This window comes from Gadus morhua, chromosome 1 (genome assembly GCF_902167405.1).
Source record: "Gadus morhua chromosome 1, gadMor3.0, whole genome shotgun sequence".
Classification (NCBI taxonomy): Eukaryota; Metazoa; Chordata; class Actinopteri; order Gadiformes; family Gadidae; genus Gadus; species Gadus morhua.
In genome coordinates, this window is record NC_044048.1 from 8,571,670 (window position 1) to 8,577,669 (window position 6,000).

Here is a 6,000-nt window from a genome sequence, read left to right on the forward strand (position 1 = left end):
AATGTTAGCAGTATGGATTAAGAGAGCTTGCACATGAGCCAACAGCGGTTGTATCACTAATGACTCATATGTTTCTTAAAGGATCATGGAGAATGCTATTTTACTGTAAAACGGAATCCATTGTGCTTCTCTCGAACCTTTTATTAACATGGCACCTTCCATGGTCATTCTAGTTTTCCCCTCATTATTTTTAATTTGAGGGTATTGTCATCTTAATTGCACACATGATACATAATGTTGGTGTTTGACAGAAGTAGGTCATGGTTTCTCTAGGGTCTCAACAACTGCATATATATATATATATATATATATATATATATATATATATATATATATCACTGACAGACAATAACTTTCATTACAGAGATTTAGGAGCACAAGATTCTAACACACACTTGATAATGTAAGCCTTTCATATCAATAAACCAAAACCCAGAGGAATCGTCGGCACACTGACATCTTTAAATCAACGGCTCACTTGTAAATGAGCTGTCAGACAGGAACCTCTGACAGCAAGATGGAGGGAGTGTAGTCAAAGCTTCATTCAGCGATGGTGTTTGAACGCAACGGCCCGCCTTCCCGCTGTGGGTTGTTTATTGGCTAATTTGGATCAACTATTATGTGGTAACAACTTGACACTATGTATGTACAGTGCAAGACCACTGCAGGGAGGATTTACATTGAAACGCTGCCAACACTACTTTTACATAACAGAGGAGGCTACAGCTTTGATGTTAGCGTAGTTCTTTATTATTAGATAGCAAACATGAGGAGACAGAGAGGGGGAGGAGAGAGGGGGTGAGAAGGGGAGAGATAGAGAGAGCAAGAGAGAGGGATATTAACAATAGCCATTGCCGCACTGCAAATAAATGAGAAAATAAGAGAAAATGAGAAAGGAGACAGGGAACGGAGGCCGGAGAGAAAGAGAGAGAGAGAGAGAGTTAGAGAGAGAGAGAGAGAGAGAGTTAGCGAGAGAGAGAGTTAGCGAGAGAGAGAGAGAGAGAGAGAGAGAGAGAGAGAGAGAGAGAGAGAGAGAGAGAGAGAGAGAGAGAGAGAGAGAGAGACAGACAGAGACACACAGACAGAGACAGAGAGAGATAGAGAGAGAGACTGAGAGAGAGACGGAGAGAGACAGAACAGAACTGAAATCCTAAGCAACAGGAAGACAGTCTGGGATTCCTAGCATTCCTTCAATCTGCCTCATTTTGATTTATGGTGGTGATGGCGTCTTGGGAGGCTGGACAGAACCTTTACCTCTAGCTGCCCTCCACACTCCCCTCCCAGACCCAACAAGCCCGGAGAGGCCGTAACTCTCTGTGTGTCTCAGGGGGATCCCTGGGGGCCCCCAAAGCAAGGTGAATATTCTGCTTTCATTTTAACATCACGTTAGATGTCAGATTAGGCCCCCTCAAATGTTATTATGTTCCATTTACCCTTTCCCCACACACTTTCGCATACGCACACACATATGCAAACATACACATATTCCACCCCTCCCCACACACACATACACGTATACACACACGCAAAGACATAGACAAACATGCAGACACACACACGCAGGGTTGTCACACAAGCAGATTTATTTACATCCATTATAAAGGCACATCTATGAAGTTGTTTGTCTCCAGGTTAAGGACAGAAAGTGCACACCAGAGAGTGTTGAGAGAATCCATAGCATGTCATGTGAAACACAACCACCACTGTTACGCCAATAGAAGTGCCTTGGTTGTCCCGCTGGATCTCTTCTCCAGAAATGTCTTCTCCATATCCCTTACATGGCTGTACTGCCCAGCTGCAGCTGTTGCGAAACAGATCGAGGAGGGTTCGTATAACTATCCAGCTGTGCCTCCAACGCAACGACTGTAAAAACACCCTCTTTGTACACTAAGAACGCCCTTCTGGCTCATAACTGAATGTGAAGCTCACCGCCCACCTAAGTAAATATGTCAGGTACTACATGGTGGAAATATTCTAAACATTTCAATTGAGTGTTTAGCTACTATTTCTCTACCGCTTTGAAACAGCCTATGTCTAGGTAACACATTGAAAAATACATAAAAGGCAACAAACCATTTTAAGAGAATACGACAGTGGTGACATTTAACATAGCTAACGGAATACAATGTGCCCCTATGGATATTCCCATTATTCTGGAAAGGTGAGGAACATGGAAACCCTTATATGGGCAGAGACTGAGGTGATCTCCTCCATTAAAAGGAAATGGAAAATCAAATCAGTCTGAATAAAATCTATTAAATTAAATATGCATTTTGTTGGAATACCTCCCCAACGTTTTTGCAGAATAATACATACTAAATAAAGTCTGATCAAAAACACAAAAGCCATAGTTCCAGACTTTTTGGCAGATTAAAAAAAACCCTGATGATTTAAATCATGGCTTTAAGCAAATTCTGACAATCATCATCATTAACACCTGAGTCTCCTCCGCTGATATCCCCCAGCGTTGCCTCGGCAGCGCCCCATCTCGCCAGGTGCTTGATGATTGTTAAGTATCAATTTCTGGTGTCACCTTTAACGCTTTTATTTATTTGTCTGCTACACGGTGCGGAACCGAGCCTCAGCATCACTCCGGCGGATGGATTATCACTCACATGCTAGCACTCATCCATCTTGGAAATTTGACTCCCTGAATCTCATACAACTGTTACTGTCGTATTACGGCAGCACATTATCAAGATCAATGACGTTTTAAATGGTTCCCAGTTAAGAACGATCCCGCACCATAAAAAAGGTAAGTTGGTGATGAAACTGTCCGACCGCCAGAGGAGCAGCGAGTGAAGCAGTCACGAGATGGAGACTTCGTCTTCAGGTGAAAACTCTCTGATGAATGAATTAACCTGTAATCATACTTTTTTCCCTGGCAAATGCCACATGGCTGATGATCATCGATCGGCAAAGAATAATTGAAGTTCAAATGGCTTTATAACGCAACATCTAATCGATGGATGTTACCAAACTGGACACTTCTGAAGGAAACTGAGACTGTGTGTGTCCAAAAGAACCCCGTGGAGAATACATTGATTCCCCTCATTCAGGGGGAGTGCAGCGACATTCCTTAACCCTCAACCCTCAAAGAGCCATGGAAGACTCTGACACAATTGATTGTGGAAATAGAGGAAACCTTGAGAAAAATATCAGGAGAGGATTTTCCTTCTTGATCCTGGGTTTCAACATGCTTCACAATGATAACAGTAAGCATTTATTAAATACACCAGCTACATCCTAGGGATGTTGGCTTTTTACCTGGTTACATTTGGAAGGATTCCCTTACTCCCATCCTTTTTTCTAAAGGACGCTGCTTTAGTTCAACATTCCACTTTCCTTTTCATATCCACTTAATACATTGTTGATATTTTCTAGACATTTCATGCGGTAAATCGTTTTTTATTAAAAGCTTCACAACAAAAACCCTGGCAAGCACCAGTCCATCACTTACAACGCACAACAACGCTGCACATTACCGCCGTGTGTTTGTTCGGTGATTCACCCCTGTTTCATGTTTAACCCCGCTCATTTCCCACAGTAAGGAAACACCAAAGTGTGCACAGCAGCTTCGGGGAGAGATGACTGATGGCCTGTTGTCATGATGTCTGGGATTGTGCCGACTCAAAGCCTCCTGGCTCCGACCAGAACCGGTGAAGTGCTGCCATACTACCGGCGGTCGCCGTGGCAGCCATTGCTTCATTGTCACACACTTATAGGCTGTGCACATCGGTACTATCTGAAATGTCCCTGGCCATTTGCACGCGCTGCTTCTGCCGGATTAATGGTATAATAACATGGGCACTGTACTGTGACGGGTTTAATAGATTTTAACACTGAACCAAGGGCAATCATTTGAATTTCACCAGATATCTAAAGGGACCCTTTTTTTAAAGGTTATTCCCTGAATCCAGTGTGGGCCTCAATCTAAACAAAACCGCATCTCCCAATTCATTCATTTTTCACAGGGAACGTCGATATTTGATATACACTGACACGCTCCATCAATCACTCGGATGGCCTTCTCGCAAATGGTCAATGTGCCACACTTAAAGATAACTGTGCACTCGTTTTCCCGCCAGTGTCTCGCTTTCAGTTCCTATATAGGCCAGACCCAGCGACACATCATTACCATACCTTTGTGATACCTTTTGTACCGACCTCTGTGTGTACAGAATCCAGGACCACCGCCTTCCCGTCCACCACACCCAGCATTAGCCAGCCGTGACCTCCCTGGTTTGGGTGGCGTCTGTTAGCGCTGGTTAATTCCCGCTCTTCTGGGGGACGAGAGATGACAAATAATGGGAGCTGACAACTTCAGGCGAGGGGGTCCGCAGTCAACATCAGCCAATGGCGCTATTATAGAGCACTGTCAGCAGGGGCGAGGGGGGTCAATACAAACCAAGGAAATCATCTGCGCGCAACCGTGGTGATCCCGGGGCCTGCGCTCCTCTATTGACACACATCAGAGCATGCGAGCAAACAAATTAATATCATTCAATACTCTCACTGCGGCTGACACCCACCACCCAAGTACTGGCCTGTTTACCTGACCTCCAGTCATAACAGAGAGGACAATGTAACTGTCAGGGCTCACATGATCCAGAACGCCGGCAGGCGCTCTCAAGTGGACCTGTGCGAAGGGTTAAGTTCAGCCGTGCTGCCGTTGAGAGAGGCTCATTTGTGTTGCAAGGGTTTGGTCATGTCAAGATCTGTAGACATAGTTGGGATTTGCCGAATGTGGAACATACCGGGAATGTGTTTAGATAGAGGGAGAGAGAGAGACCGGAGCGAGGGAGTGTGTGTGGGGGGGGGGGGGGGGGGGGGGGGGTAACGTTTAGTTTGGTTGCAGATGCATTAAACATAAAAAGTGATTATTTGCTTCACTAAGTACGTTTTCCCAGAACTTTCTCAGCCAAATTCATTAGTTTAAGGGATAAAAGCTGTCCAGTGAAAGACTAATCCTGCACGTGTAATTTTAAATGTGATAATATAACTTCTGTTGCTAAAAAGATACAAGGCAGTGAAGTGGAAAACACTTAAAATATGCTAATCAAACATATGGCCCTTCTAGAAACAAACACAGATCGGTATCCTTGTCCTGCAAGATAAAAAGGTGACTTGGTTTTAAATGTAATTTGAATTCATCCGAGGGATGCAATAGGCGGGGGCTGCTGTGTGTGTGCGTGTATGTATGTGAGTGTGTGTGTGTATGTGTGTGTGTGTGTGTGTGTGTGTGTGTGTGTGTGTGTGTGTGTGTGTGTGTGTGTGTGTATGTGTGTGTGTGTGTGTGCGTGCGTGCGTGTGTGTGTGTGATTTTATTTTCGTTTGCATATGGGAAAGAAGAGATTGCTCACACCTGTTTTTCTTCTCTTTTCCTTTTTTCCCTTCTTGCAGCATCCCCCATCTCTCCCCCATTGCCACCGCCATGCCCCCCTCCCCCCTTCTCTCCCCCATTGCCACCGCCATGCCCCCCTCCCCCCTTTTCCCTTCTGCTCAAAGCCATTACAGAAATACAATTTCTAATACCTCTGCACAGGTCTTCGATCGACTGCAAACAAATTTATATTCAGGCAGTAAACAGAAAGCTGCAGAGATTTATTTATTGAGTGTAGAGGAAAGAAACAAGGTAGCGCGTGAACCCTGGGTAACCTCCGAGCTGACACCAAGATGGATATGTGTACCATGCAAATGCATGGAGGGAAGGGATATATTGCACTCAGTCATTCAGCACATCGCTGCCTGTAGAATCCCATTAACTTCCCCAGCTGGGACCATATTTCTGTGTAGTAAGAATTCAGTTAGAAGTTGTTCATTACAGAGAATTGTTTTGTAATTACTGAAGAGTTATAAGAGAATGTGGAAATGGTTTAGAATAAAGGTCACGGGAAAAGGCTGTGTTTATGAGATATGCGCGGCTATCGGTAAACTGTGTATGGATGAAAATGTTGTTGTTTCATTCATGTTATGTTATATTTGTATTAATAATGTCAT